The sequence below is a fragment of the Theobroma cacao genome, chromosome 3 (genome assembly GCF_053813885.1).
Source record: "Theobroma cacao isolate CCN51 chromosome 3, ASM5381388v1, whole genome shotgun sequence".
In the NCBI taxonomy this organism is placed as follows: domain Eukaryota; kingdom Viridiplantae; phylum Streptophyta; class Magnoliopsida; order Malvales; family Malvaceae; genus Theobroma; species Theobroma cacao.
In genome coordinates this window covers 21,647,660-21,662,155 of record NC_142641.1, presented here as the reverse complement: position 1 = coordinate 21,662,155, position 14,496 = coordinate 21,647,660, and the positions used below count along the sequence as shown (strand labels likewise).

At 30.8% G+C, this 14,496-nt stretch overlaps 1 long non-coding RNA gene across 1 annotated transcript; it reads left to right on the top strand.

Annotated features, from left to right (window-relative positions):
• Window positions 1-989: 989 nt before the first annotated feature.
• Window positions 990-2,888, top strand: LOC148763640 (uncharacterized). Its single transcript, XR_016025035.1, has 3 exons — window positions 990-1,132; window positions 1,782-1,865; window positions 2,735-2,888. It is a non-coding gene; the product is annotated as an uncharacterized LOC148763640 (long non-coding RNA).
• Window positions 2,889-14,496: the final 11,608 nt, after the last annotated feature.

Sequence of the window (14,496 nt, the reverse complement as noted above, 5' to 3'; positions counted from 1 at the left end):
ATAATAATAAAATAATAATAATTTTATCGGAGGAGAATTTGTGAGATAAAAGGCGATTTGGAAGTCAAGTGAGGCATAATAAGGTATTTTTGGTACCAAGGAGACAGGATAAAATTTTTAGAATAAAATAATATTTTATTAATAAAATAATATTAAAAAATTAATATTTAGCCGGATGTCGAAGTTAATCAAGAAGGAGGATCATATGGTTGATCCAAGTGGGGGAGAAGATGACAAGCCCGACTCTATAGAAATATTTGTGATGACATACATGTGGTGGATAGCATGTTTACATGCTAAGAGAGTCTTGAAAAATTTACAAAAGTCGGTATTGTACCTAGAGGTACAATAAAGTTGATTTAAGCCTCGAACTAGATCAAATCGAGAATTTGCAATGAAATTAAGAATTTTAAAGTCCCAGAATGGGTTAATATGGTGATTCGGAGTTTGAGGATCAATTTGGAGTCAAATTGGAATTTTCGCTATCCAAGGGTAAAATGGTCATTTGCCACCTGGGGACAAAATGGAAATTTTTAGAAAAGATTTTTGACCCCATTTGACTTATTGGAGTAAGATTTGAGGTTTAGAAGTGAAAAATTTTAATTTCGGTATAATTTGGAGAAAAAAGGGTAAAATGGTAATTTTACCATTCGAAATCGAAAATTTAATTTTTTGAAAGGATTTTGATCAAATTTAATTATTTGGAGTGTGAAATGAGTATGAGGAGTGAAAATTATGCATTATGGAAAATTTTCAATTTTTGGGGTAAAAATGTAATTTTTGAAAAGTTCGGGGGCAAAAGTGTAATTTTGAAAAATTTGCTCCACCAAAACTTTGGAAAAATCTGGAAATTTCACTTAAGACTTGGATAAGTCAAAGGGAATGCATGGTGAAAAAAATAGGACAAGTGGATGGCTAGAAAAAAAAATTAATTAATAAAATATTTAAAATATGAATAAAATAATATTATTTCATTAAACAATAAAAAGGCATAAAAAAAAATCAGCCCACCCATTCTTCTTCTTCAACATTCGGCCAAGCAAGAAACAAGAGAGAGAAAGGAGAAAACAAAACCCTAGAGAGAGAAAATCAAAGAAAAAGTGTGAATTTTCAAGGAAATTAAGTGAAAAAGGTGAGATTTTTTCTATTAAGCTTGAGTTTTCTTATTCCCAAGCATTTCTCTTTATTTTCCATGATTAAATTACATGTTTTCATGATGAATTCAATTCTGAAAAAATGGGTTAGGAGAGAGAAAGTTGTTGGATTTATTTGATTTTAATTTATGTTAGTGTTTTTAGTTAGTTTAGCATATTTAGAAACAAAACAACAAGAAAATAATTTATTTTCTCCTCCAACCATTAATGGCTGAATTTACCATGTAGTGAGTGAGGATGAGTTTGATTTTATTCTAGGAGAATTGGTTAAGGAATAATGAATTATGAGCCTAGAAAAATAATGGGAATTTTCGGAGCAAAAATACGAATTTTTACCCACTAGGGGTATTTTCATAATTTGCTGTTGGGACTGATAATTTGCATCACACTGAGGGACATTAAGTTAATTTGGGTGCAATTGAGGTATAGAAACTGAAAAGAATTAAATTGGAGTTTAAACGAACCCGTTAGGAATTTAATCGGGTGATAAGACGAATTAGGCTAATACCGGATTTAGATAGTTACCAGTGCATTTTTGCATTCCCTATCATGCATTGGTAGTCCAAATTAGTTTAATTTTGATTTAGTACCAACTTAGTGAAATTCTCGATTTTGTACTGTGTCAAGGTGGTGAGTCCTCCAGTAAAGGCAAGGAAATTGCATCCGAGGACCAGTAGACAGAGTGCTTCGAAAGTCTGCATTCTAGACATAGTGAGTAAACTTATTATCGTCTTAATTATCTATAGTAGTTTTATACAACTGTGTGATTTTATGGAAAATGGGTTTAAATGGTAAATTGCTATGTTTTAGGAGAAATTGTGATTTTATAAAATAATTTTATAAATTTGCTGAAAAATCGAATACTGCTTTTGAAAATAGAGTAATTGGAGACTGTCTGCTTGTGTGGTAAATTTATGGTTTTAAATTGAATGGCTTATGACAATATATGAGCATGAATGGCTAAATTGATTTTGGTGTCAGAATTATTTGTATTGTGTATTCAGCCTTGAGAGGCTAGATTGCGATAAATTGCCATGTCATGCTAGAATGAATTTTATTAAATTGGTGGAGTATATATTAATTATTTACTGCAGAGGGGGTTCCGTGGACCAGCCTATTAGAGGGGCACGGTAAACTCCATTATATTATTACCTCGAACGGAGAGGCGCGTAGGGTATCTCCTGGGGTAAAGCTTAGGGTTCACTTCACGCCAAACCACCACGTGAAGGGGAACTCAGCCAACGCCAAGGAACGGCTGTATTTTTCTCAAACTAAAATATATTTTAAGTGTATACAAAATTTTAATAGCCTTGGCGGACTCGGTTAGATGCCCTGCGCAAGGTATCACCGAGTATGAGTTTTGGCACGAGCCAAAGTTTTAAGAAATTCATAAGCCAAGTTGATTACTCGATTTATATGGATTGATTTTATTTGGTTGAAATGAACTGAAAGGTAATGAAATTACGGTATGATGACTTATTTTAATTGTCTCCATTTACTCGACTTTAGATACTTTAGATGGTATCTGTTTACTCATTGGGATTATAAAATCTCACCCCTTCTTCCTATACATTTTTCAGGCTCAGGACAGTTTGTAGATAGTCGAGTAGGACGAGAACTAAGCTCGGAACTACATTATAGAAAGTAAGAGTTCACAGTCTTACATCCTCTTGGTCAATTGGAGCCCACGTGTCATTGCAGATCAAAACTTATATTTTGGTTATCTGTATTTCTATTCATACAATTTTTACTTTACTTTCATGTGCGAAAAATTATTTACGAATATTTCTATAAAAATTTATTTTATGAGAAAATATAATATTTTATTTATTATTTTTGAATAGTACTAGTTGTCAACAATTTGCTTTCAAATGAACGTTTTAGATACTTAATTTTTTTTAAATCATTAAATATATATTTTCGACTTAGCTACTACATTTTTAGCAAGTTTCGAGGCTTTCGATAAAAATGACGAAAATGCCCCTATGAGCAAAAAAAAAAAAAAAAAACAATATGTTATGTTATGATTTGGAAATGATTTGTAATCCTTCGTATTTTGATTATTTGATAACTATTACTCACCGGGGAAGTGCGAAAGCTGATACGAGAGCCTTGCGAGGTTTCGATCAACATTCGGGGTGAAGAATGTTTGTCGAGGCTTCGCGGCGGTTGTCACGGGCTCGATGGGGAGTTCCGGATCGTGACAGTTTATCTCGGGAAACATGGAACGAAAGCCATCCATTGTCAAGAAAGACCATTTATAGTCACTCATGCCTAGAAAAGCCTTATTACTCGATTTAAATGCTTTTATAATCCCATTATTGAATTTATTTTGATTTTTTTTTACATTTTTTGATTAAAACAGGTTGTAATAGATTGTTTATCTCGGGAAACATGGAACGAAAGCCATCCATTGTCAAGAAAAGATCATTTATAGTCACTCATGCCTACAGAAGCCTTATTACTCGGTTTAAATGCCTTTATAATCCCATTATTGAATTTACTTTGAATTGTTTTTACATATTTTGATTAAAACAGATTGTAATTGATTGTTTGCCTCGGGAAACGTGGAGCAAAAGCCATCCATTGTCAAGAAAAGTTCATTTATAGTCACTCATGCCTAGAAAAGCCTTATTACTCAATCTAAATGCCTTTATAATCGCATTATTGAATTTATTTTGAATTGTTTTTACATTTTTTGATTAAAACATATTGTAATTGATTGTTTGCCTCGGTAAACGTGGAGCAAAATCCATCCATTGTCAAGAAAAGTTCATTTATAGTCACTCATGCCTAGAAAAGCCTTATTACTCGGTTTAAATGCCTTTACAATCCCATTATTGAATTTATTTTGAATTTTTTTTACATTTTTTGATTAAAACAGGTTGTAATAGATTGTTTATCTTGGGAAACATGGAACGAAAGCCATCCATTGTCAAGAAAAGATCATTTATAGTCACTCATGCCGAGAAAAGCCTTATTACTCGGTTTAAATGCCCTTATAATCCCATTATTGAATTTATTTTGAATTATTTTTACATTTTTTTATTAAAACATATTGTAATAGATTGTTTGCCTCGGGAAACGTGGAGCAAAAGCCATCCATTGTCAAGAAAAGTTCATTTATAGTCACTCATGCCTAGAAAAGCCTTATTACTCGATTTAAATGCCTTTATAATCCCATTATTGAATTTAATTTGAATTTTTTTTACATTTTTTGATTAAAAAAGATTCTAATACATTGTTTATCTCGGGAAACATGGAACGAAAGCCATCCATTGTCAAGAAAACATCATTTATATACACTCATGCCTAGAAAAGCCTTATTACTCGGTTTAAATGCCTTTATAATCCCATTATTGAATTTATTTTGAACTTTTTTGACATTTTTTGATTAAAACAGATTGTATTTGATTGTTTGCCTCGGGAAACATGGAGGGAAAGCCATCCATTGTCAAGAAAAGTTCATTTATAGTCACTCATGCCTAGAAAAGCCTTCTTACTCGGTTTAAATGCTTTTATAATCCCATTATCGAATTTATTTTGAATTGTTTTTACATTTTTTCATTAAAACAGATTGTATTTGATTGTTTGCCTTGGGAAACGTGGAGCAAAAGCCATCCATTGTCAAGAAAAGTTCATTTATAGTCACTCATGCCTAGAAAAGCCTTATAACTCGGTTTAAATGCCTTTATAATCCCATTATTGAATTTATTTTGAATTGTTTTTACATTTTTTGATTAAAACAGATTGTAATTGATTGTTTGCCTCGGGAAACGTGGAGCAAAAGCCATCCATTGTCAAGAAAAGTTCATTTATAGTCACTCATGCCTAGAAAAGCCTTATTACTCGATTTAAATGCCTTTATAATCCCATTATTGAATTTATTTTGAATTGTTTTTACATTTTTTGATTAAAACATATTGTAATTGATTGTTTGCCTCGGGAAACGTGGAGCAAAAGCCATCCATTGTCAAGAAAAGTTCATTTATAGTCACTCATGCCTAGAAAAGCCTTATTACTCGGTTTAAATGCCTTTATAATCCCATTATTGAATTTATTTTGATTTTTTTTTACAGTTTTTGATTAAAACAGATTGTAATAGATTGTTTATCTCGGGAAACATGGAACGAAAGCCATCCATTGTCAAGAAAAGATCATTTATAGTCACTCATGCCTAGAAAAGCCTTATTACTCGATTTAAATGCCTTTATAATCCCATTATTGAATTTATTTTGAATTGTTTTTACATTTTTTGATTAAAACATATTGTAATTAATCATTTGCCTCGGGAAACGTGGAGCAAAAGCCATCCATTGTCAAGAAAAGATCATTTATAGTCACTCATGCCTAGAAAAGCCTTATTACTCGGTTTAAATGCCTTTATAATCCCATTATTGAATTTATTTTGAACTTTTTTGACATTTTTTGATTAAAACAGATTGTATTTGATTGTTTGCCTCGGGAAACATGGAGCGAAAGCCATCCATTGTCAAGAAAAGTTCATTTATAGTCACTCATGCCTAGAAAAGCCTTATTACTCGGTTTAAATGCTTTTATAATCCCATTATCGAATTTATTTTGAATTGTTTTTACATTTTTTCATTAAAACAGATTGTATTTGATTGTTTGCCTGGGGAAACGTGGAGCAAAAGCCATCCATTGTCAAGAAAAGTTCATTTATAGTCACTCATGCCTAGAAAAGCCTTATAACTCGGTTTAAATGCCTTTATAATCCCATTATTGAATTTATTTTGAATTGTTTTTACATTTTTTGATTAAAACAGATTGTAATTGATTGTTTGCCTCGGGAAACGTGGAGCAAAAGCCATCCATTGTCAAGAAAAGTTCATTTATAGTCACTCATGCCTAGAAAAGCCTTATTACTCGATTTAAATGCCTTTATAATCCCATTATTGAATTTATTTTGAATTGTTTTTACATTTTTTGATTAAAACATATTGTAATTGATTGTTTGCCTCGGGAAACGTGGAGCAAAAGCCATCCATTGTCAAGAAAAGTTCATTTATAGTCACTCATGCCTAGAAAAGCCTTATTACTCGGTTTAAATGCCTTTATAATCCCATTATTGAATTTATTTTGATTTTTTTTTACAGTTTTTGATTAAAACAGATTGTAATAGATTGTTTATCTCGGGAAACATGGAACGAAAGCCATCCATTGTCAAGAAAAGATCATTTATAGTCACTCATGCCTAGAAAAGCCTTATTACTCGATTTAAATGCCTTTATAATCCCATTATTGAATTTATTTTGAATTGTTTTTACATTTTTTGATTAAAACATATTGTAATTAATCATTTGCCTCGAGAAATGTGGAGCAAAAGCCATCCATTGTCAAGAAAAGATCATTTATAGTCACTCATGCCTAGAAAAGCCTTATTACTCGGTTTAAATGCCTTTATAATCCCATTATTGAATTTATTTCGATTTTTTTTTACAGTTTTTGATTAAAACAGATTGTAATAGATTGTTTATCTCGGGAAACATGGAACGAAAGCCATCCATTGTCAAGAAAAGATCATTTATAGTCACTCATGCCTAGAAAAGCCTTATTACTCGATTTAAATGCCTTTATAATCCCATTATTGAATTTATTTTGAATTGTTTTTATATTTTTTGATTAAAACATATTGTAATTGATTGTTTGCCTCGGGAAACGTGGAGCAAAAGCCATCCATTGTCAAGAAAAGTTCATTTATAGTCACTCATGCCTAGAAAAGCCTTATTACTCGGTTTAAATGCCTTTATAATCCCATTATTGAATTTATTTCGATTTTTTTTTACAGTTTTTGATTAAAACAGATTGTAATAGATTGTTTATCTCGGGAAACATGGAACGAAAGCCATCCATTGTCAAGAAAAGATCATTTATAGTCACTCATGCCTAGAAAAGCCTTATTACTCGATTTAAATGCCTTTATAATCCCATTATTGAATTTATTTTGAATTGTTTTTACATTTTTTGATTAAAACATATTGTAATTGATTGTTTGCCTCGAGAAACGTGGAGCAAAAGCCATCCATTGTCAAGAAAAGTTCATTTATAGTCACTCATGCCTAGAGAAGCCTTATTACTCGGTTTAAATGCCTTTATAATCCCATTATTGAATTTATTTTGATTTTTTTTTACAGTTTTTGATTAAAACAGATTGTAATAGATTGTTTATCTCGGGAAACATGGAACGAAAGCCATCCATTGTCAAGAAAAGATCATTTATAGTCACTCATGCCTAGAAAAGCCTTATTACTCGATTTAAATGCCTTTATAATCCCATTATTGAATTTATTTTGAATTGTTTTTACATTTTTTGATTAAAACATATTGTAATTGATTGTTTGCCTCGAGAAACGTGGAGCAAAAGCCATCCATTGTCAAGAAAAGTTCATTTATAGTCACTCATGCCTAGAGAAGCCTTATTACTCGGTTTAAATGCCTTTATAATCCCATTATTGAATTTATTTTGATTTTTTTTTACAGTTTTTGATTAAAACAGATTGTAATAGATTGTTTATCTCGGGAAACATGGAACGAAAGCCATCCATTGTCAAGAAAAGATCATTTATAGTCACTCATGCCTAGAAAAGCCTTATTACTCGATTTAAATGCCTTTATAATCCCATTATTGAATTTATTTTGAATTGTTTTTATATTTTTTGATTAAAACATATTGTAATTGATTGTTTGCCTCGGGAAACGTGGAGCAAAAGCCATCCATTGTCAAGAAAAGTTCATTTATAGTCACTCATGCCTAGAAAAGCCTTATTACTCGGTTTAAATGCCTTTACAATCCCATTATTGAATTTATTTTGAATTTTTTTTACATTTTTTGATTAAAACAGGTTGTAATAGATTGTTTATCTCGGGAAACATGGAACGAAAGCCATCCATTGTCAAGAAAAGATCATTTATAGTCACTCATGCCTAGAAAAGCCTTATTACTCGGTTTAAATGCCCTTATAATCCCATTATTGAATTTATTTTGAATTATTTTTACATTTTTTTATTAAAACATATTGTAATTGATTGTTTGCCTCGGGAAACGTGGAGCAAAAGCCATCCATTGTCAAGAAAAGTTCATTTATAGTCACTCATGCCTAGAAAAGCCTTATTACTCGATTTAAATGCCTTTATAATCCCATTATTCAATTTATTTTGAATTTTTTTTACATTTTTTGATTAAAACAGATTCTAATACATTGTTTATCTCGGGAAACATGGAACGAAAGCCATCCATTGTCAAGAAAACATCATTCATGTACACTCATGCCTAGAAAAGCCTTATTACTCGGTTTAAATGCCTTTACAATCCCATTATTGAATTTATTTTGAACTTTTTTGACATTTTTTGATTAAAACAGATTGTATTTGATTGTTTGCCTCGGGAAACATGGAGCGAAAGCCATCCATTGTCAAGAAAAGTTCATTTTTAGTCACTCATGCCTAGAAAAGCCTTATTAGTCGGTTTAAATGCTTTTATAATCCCATTATCGAATTTATTTTGAATTGTTTTTACATTTTTTGATTAAAACAGATTGTATTTGATTGTTTGCCTCGGGAAACGTGGAGCAAAAGCAATCCATTGTCAAGAAAAGTTCATTTATAGTCACTCATGCCTAGAAAAGCCTTATTACTCGGTTTAAATGCCTTTATAATCCCATTATTGAATTTATTTTGAACTTTTTTGACATTTTTTGATTAAAACAGATTGTATTTGATTGTTTGCCTCGGGAAACATGGAGCGAAAGCCATCCATTGTCAAGAAAAGTTCATTTATAGTCACTCATGCCTAGAAAAGCCTTATTACTCGGTTTAACTGCTTTTATAATCCCATTATCGAATTTATTTTGAATTGTTTTTACATTTTTTCATTAAAACAGATTGTATTTGATTGTTTGCCTGGGGAAACGTGGAGCAAAAGCCATCCATTGTCAAGAAAAGTTCATTTATAGTCACTCATGCCTAGAAAAGCCTTATAACTCGGTTTAAATGCCTTTATAATCCCATTATTGAATTTATTTTGAATTGTTTTTACATTTTTTGATTAAAACAGATTGTAATTGATTGTTTATCTCGGGAAACATGGAACGAAAGCCATCCATTGTCAAGAAAACATCATTTATAGTCACTCATGCCTAGAAAAGCCTTATTACTCGGTTTCAATGCCTTTATAATCCCATTATTGAATTTATTTTGAATTATTTTTACATTTTTTTATTAAAACAGATTGTAATTGATTGTTTGCCTCGGGAAACGTGGAGCAAAAGCCATCCATTGTCAAGAAAAGTTCATTTATAGTCACTCATGCCTAGAAAAGCCTTATTACTCGATTTAAATGCCTTTATAATCCCATTATTGAATTTATTTTGAATTGTTTTTACATTTTTTGATTAAAACATATTGTAATTGATTGTTTGCCTCGGGAAACGTGGAGCAAAAGCCATCCATTGTCAAGAAAAGTTCATTTATAGTCACTCATGCCTAGAAAAGCCTTATTACTCGGTTTAAATGCCTTTATAATCCCATTATTGAATTTATTTTGAACTTTTTTGACATTTTTTGATTAAAACAGATTGTATTTGATTGTTTGCCTCGGGAAACATGGAGCGAAAGCCATCCATTGTCAAGAAAAGTTCATTTATAGTCACTCATGCCTAGAAAAGCCTTATTACTCGGTTTAAATGCTTTTATAATCCCATTATCGAATTTATTTTGAATTGTTTTTACATTTTTTCATTAAAACAGATTGTATTTGATTGTTTGCCTGGGGAAACGTGGAGCAAAAGCCATCCATTGTCAAGAAAAGTTCATTTATAGTCACTCATGCCTAGAAAAGCCTTATAACTCGGTTTAAATGCCTTTATAATCCCATTATTGAATTTATTTTGAATTGTTTTTACATTTTTTGATTAAAACAGATTGTAATTGATTGTTTGCCTCGGGAAACGTGGAGCAAAAGCCATCCATTGTCAAGAAAAGTTCATTTATAGTCACTCATGCCTAGAAAAGCCTTATTACTCGATTTAAATGCCTTTATAATCCCATTATTGAATTTATTTTGAATTGTTTTTACATTTTTTGATTAAAACATATTGTAATTGATTGTTTGCCTCGGGAAACGTGGAGCAAAAGCCATCCATTGTCAAGAAAAGTTCATTTATAGTCACTCATGCCTAGAAAAGCCTTATTACTCGGTTTAAATGCCTTTATAATCCCATTATTGAATTTATTTTGATTTTTTTTACAGTTTTTGATTAAAACAGATTGTAATAGATTGTTTATCTCGGGAAACATGGAACGAAAGCCATCCATTGTCAAGAAAAGATCATTTATAGTCACTCATGCCTAGAAAAGCCTTATTACTCGATTTAAATGCCTTTATAATCCCATTATTGAATTTATTTTGAATTGTTTTTACATTTTTTGATTAAAACATATTGTAATTGATTGTTTGCCTCGGGAAACGTGGAGCAAAAGCCATCCATTGTCAAGAAAAGTTCATTTATAGTCACTCATGCCTAGAAAAGCCTTATTACTCGGTTTAAATGCCTTTACAATCCCATTATTGAATTTATTTTGAATTTTTTTTACATTTTTTGATTAAAACAGGTTGTAATAGATTGTTTATCTCGGGAAACATGGAACGAAAGCCATCCATTGTCAAGAAAAGATAATTTATAGTCACTCATGCCTAGAAAAGCCTTATTACTCGGTTTAAATGCCCTTATAATCCCATTATTGAATTTATTTTGAATTATTTTTACATTTTTTTATTAAAACATATTGTAATTGATTGTTTGCCTCGGGAAACGTGGAGCAAAAGCCATCCATTGTCAAGAAAAGTTCATTTATAGTCACTCATGCCTAGAAAAGCCTTATTACTCGATTTAAATGCCTTTATAATCCCATTATTCAATTTATTTTGAATTTTTTTTACATTTTTTGATTAAAACAGATTCTAATACATTGTTTATCTCGGGAAACATGGAACGAAAGCCATCCATTGTCAAGAAAACATCATTCATGTACACTCATGCCTAGAAAAGCCTTATTACTCGGTTTAAATGCCTTTACAATCCCATTATTGAATTTATTTTGAACTTTTTTGACATTTTTTGATTAAAACAGATTGTATTTGATTGTTTGCCTCGGGAAACATGGAGCGAAAGCCATCCATTGTCAAGAAAAGTTCATTTTTAGTCACTCATGCCTAGAAAAGCCTTATTAGTCGGTTTAAATGCTTTTATAATCCCATTATCGAATTTATTTTGAATTGTTTTTACATTTTTTGATTAAAGCAGATTGTATTTGATTGTTTGCCTCGGGAAACGTGGAGCAAAAGCAATCCATTGTCAAGAAAAGTTCATTTATAGTCACTCATGCCTAGAAAAGCCTTATAACTCGGTTTAAATGCCTTTATAATCCCATTATTGAATTTATTTTGAATTGTTTTTACATTTTTTGATTAAAACAGATTGTATTTGATTGTTTGCCTCGGGAAACGTGGAGCAAAAGCCATCCATTGTCAAGAAAAGTTCATTTATAGTCACTCATGCCTAGAAAAGCCTTATAACTCGGTTTAAATGCCTTTATAATCCCATTATTGAATTTATTTTGAATTGTTTTTACATTTTTTTATTAAAACAGATTGTAATTGATTGTTTGCCTCGGGAAACGTGGAGCAAAAGCCATCCATTGTCAAGAAAAGTTCATTTATAGTCACTCATGCCTAGATAAGCCTTATTACTCGATTTAAATGCCTTTATAATCCCATTATTGAATTTATTTTGAATTGTTTTTACATTTTTTGATTAAAACATATTGTAATTGATTGTTTGCCTCGGGAAACGTGGAGCAAAAGCCATCCATTGTCAAGAAAAGTTCATTCATAGTCACTCATGCCTAGAAAAGCCTTATTACTCGGTTTAAATGCCTTTATAATCCCATTATTGAATTTATTTTGAATTGTTTTTATATTTTTTGATTAAAACAGATTGTAATTGATTGTTTGCCTCGGGAAACGTGGAGCAAAAGCCATCCATTGTCAAGAAAAGTTCATTTATAGTCACTCATGCCTAGAAAAGCCTTATTACTCGGTTTAAATGCCTTTATAATCCCATTATTGAATTTATTTTGAATTGTTTTTACATTTTTTAACTAAAACAGATTGTAATTGATTGTTTGCCTTGGGAAACATGGAGCAAATGCCATCCATTGTCAAGAAAAGGTCATTTATAGTCACTCATGCCTAGAGAAGCCTTATTACTCGGTTTAAATGCCTTTACAATCCCATTATTGAATTTATTTTGAATTTTTTTTACATTTTTTGATTAAAACAGATTGTAATAGATTGTTTATCTCGGGAAACATGGAACGAAAGCCATCCATTGTCAAGAAAGACCATTTATAGTCACTCATGCCTAGAAAAGCCTTATTACTCGATTTAAATGCTTTTATAATCCCATTATTGAATTTATTTTGATTTTTTTTTACATTTTTTGATTAAAACAGGTTGTAATAGATTGTTTATCTCGGGAAACATGAAACGAAGGCCATCCATTGTCAAGAAAAGATCATTTATAGTCACTCATGCCTACAGAAGCCTTATTACTCGGTTTAAATGCCTTTATAATCCCATTATTGAATTTATTTTGAATTGTTTTTACATATTTTGATTAAAACAGATTGTAATTGATTGTTTGCCTCGGGAAACGTGGAGCAAAAGCCATCCATTGTCAAGAAAAGTTCATTTATAGTCACTCATGCCTAGAAAAGCCTTATTACTCAATCTAAATGCCTTTATAATCGCATTATTGAATTTATTTTGAATTATTTTTACATTTTTTGATTAAAACATATTGTAATTGATTGTTTGCCTCGGGAAACGTGGAGCAAAATCCATCCATTGTCAAGAAAAGTTCATTTATAGTCACTCATGCCTAGAAAAGCCTTATTACTCGGTTTAAATGCCTTTATAATCCCATTATTGAATTTATTTTGATTTTTTTTTACAGTTTTTGATTAAAACAGATTGTAATAGATTGTTTATCTCGGGAAACATGGAACGAAAGCCATCCATTGTCAAGAAAAGATCATTTATAGTCACTCATGCCTAGAAAAGCCTTATTACTCGATTTAAATGCCTTTATAATCCCATTATTGAATTTATTTTGAATTGTTTTTATATTTTTTGATTAAAACATATTGTAATTGATTGTTTGCCTCGGGAAACGTGGAGCAAAAGCCATCCATTGTCAAGAAAAGTTCATTTATAGTCACTCATGCCTAGAAAAGCCTTATTACTCGGTTTAAATGCCTTTATAATCCCATTATTGAATTTATTTTGAATTTTTTTTACATTTTTTGATTAAAACAGGTTGTAATAGATTGTTTATCTTGGGAAACATGGAACGAAAGCCTTCCATTGTCAAGAAAAGATCATTTATAGTCACTCATGCCGAGAAAAGCCTTATTACTCGGTTTAAATGCCCTTATAATCCCATTATTGAATTTATTTTGAATTATTTTTACATTTTTTTATTAAAACATATTGTAATTGATTGTTTGCCTCGGGAAACGTGGAGCAAAAGCCATCCATTGTCAAGAAAAGTTCATTTATAGTCACTCATGCCTAGAAAAGCCTTATTACTCGATTTAAATGCCTTTATAATCCCATTATTGAATTTAATTTGAATTTTTTTTACATTTTTTGATTAAAAAAGATTCTAATACATTGTTTATCTCGGGAAACATGGAACGAAAGCCATCCATTGTCAAGAAAACATCATTTATATACACTCATGCCTAGAAAAGCCTTATTACTCGGTTTAAATGCCTTTATAATCCCATTATTGAATTTATTTTGAACTTTTTTGACATTTTTTGATTAAAACAGATTGTATTTGATTGTTTGCCTCGGGAAACATGGAGGGAAAGCCATCCATTGTCAAGAAAAGTTCATTTATAGTCACTCATGCCTAGAAAAGCCTTCTTACTCGGTTTAAATGCTTTTATAATCCCATTATCGAATTTATTTTGAATTGTTTTTACATTTTTTCATTAAAACAGATTGTATTTGATTGTTTGCCTTGGGAAACGTGGAGCAAAAGCCATCCATTGTCAAGAAAAGTTCATTTATAGTCACTCATGCCTAGAAAAGCCTTATAACTCGGTTTAAATGCCTTTATAATCCCATTATTGAATTTATTTTGAATTGTTTTTACATTTTTTGATTAAAACAGATTGTAATTGATTGTTTGCCTCGGGAAACGTGGAGCAAAAGCCATCCATTGTCAAGAAAAGTTCATTTATAGTCACTCAT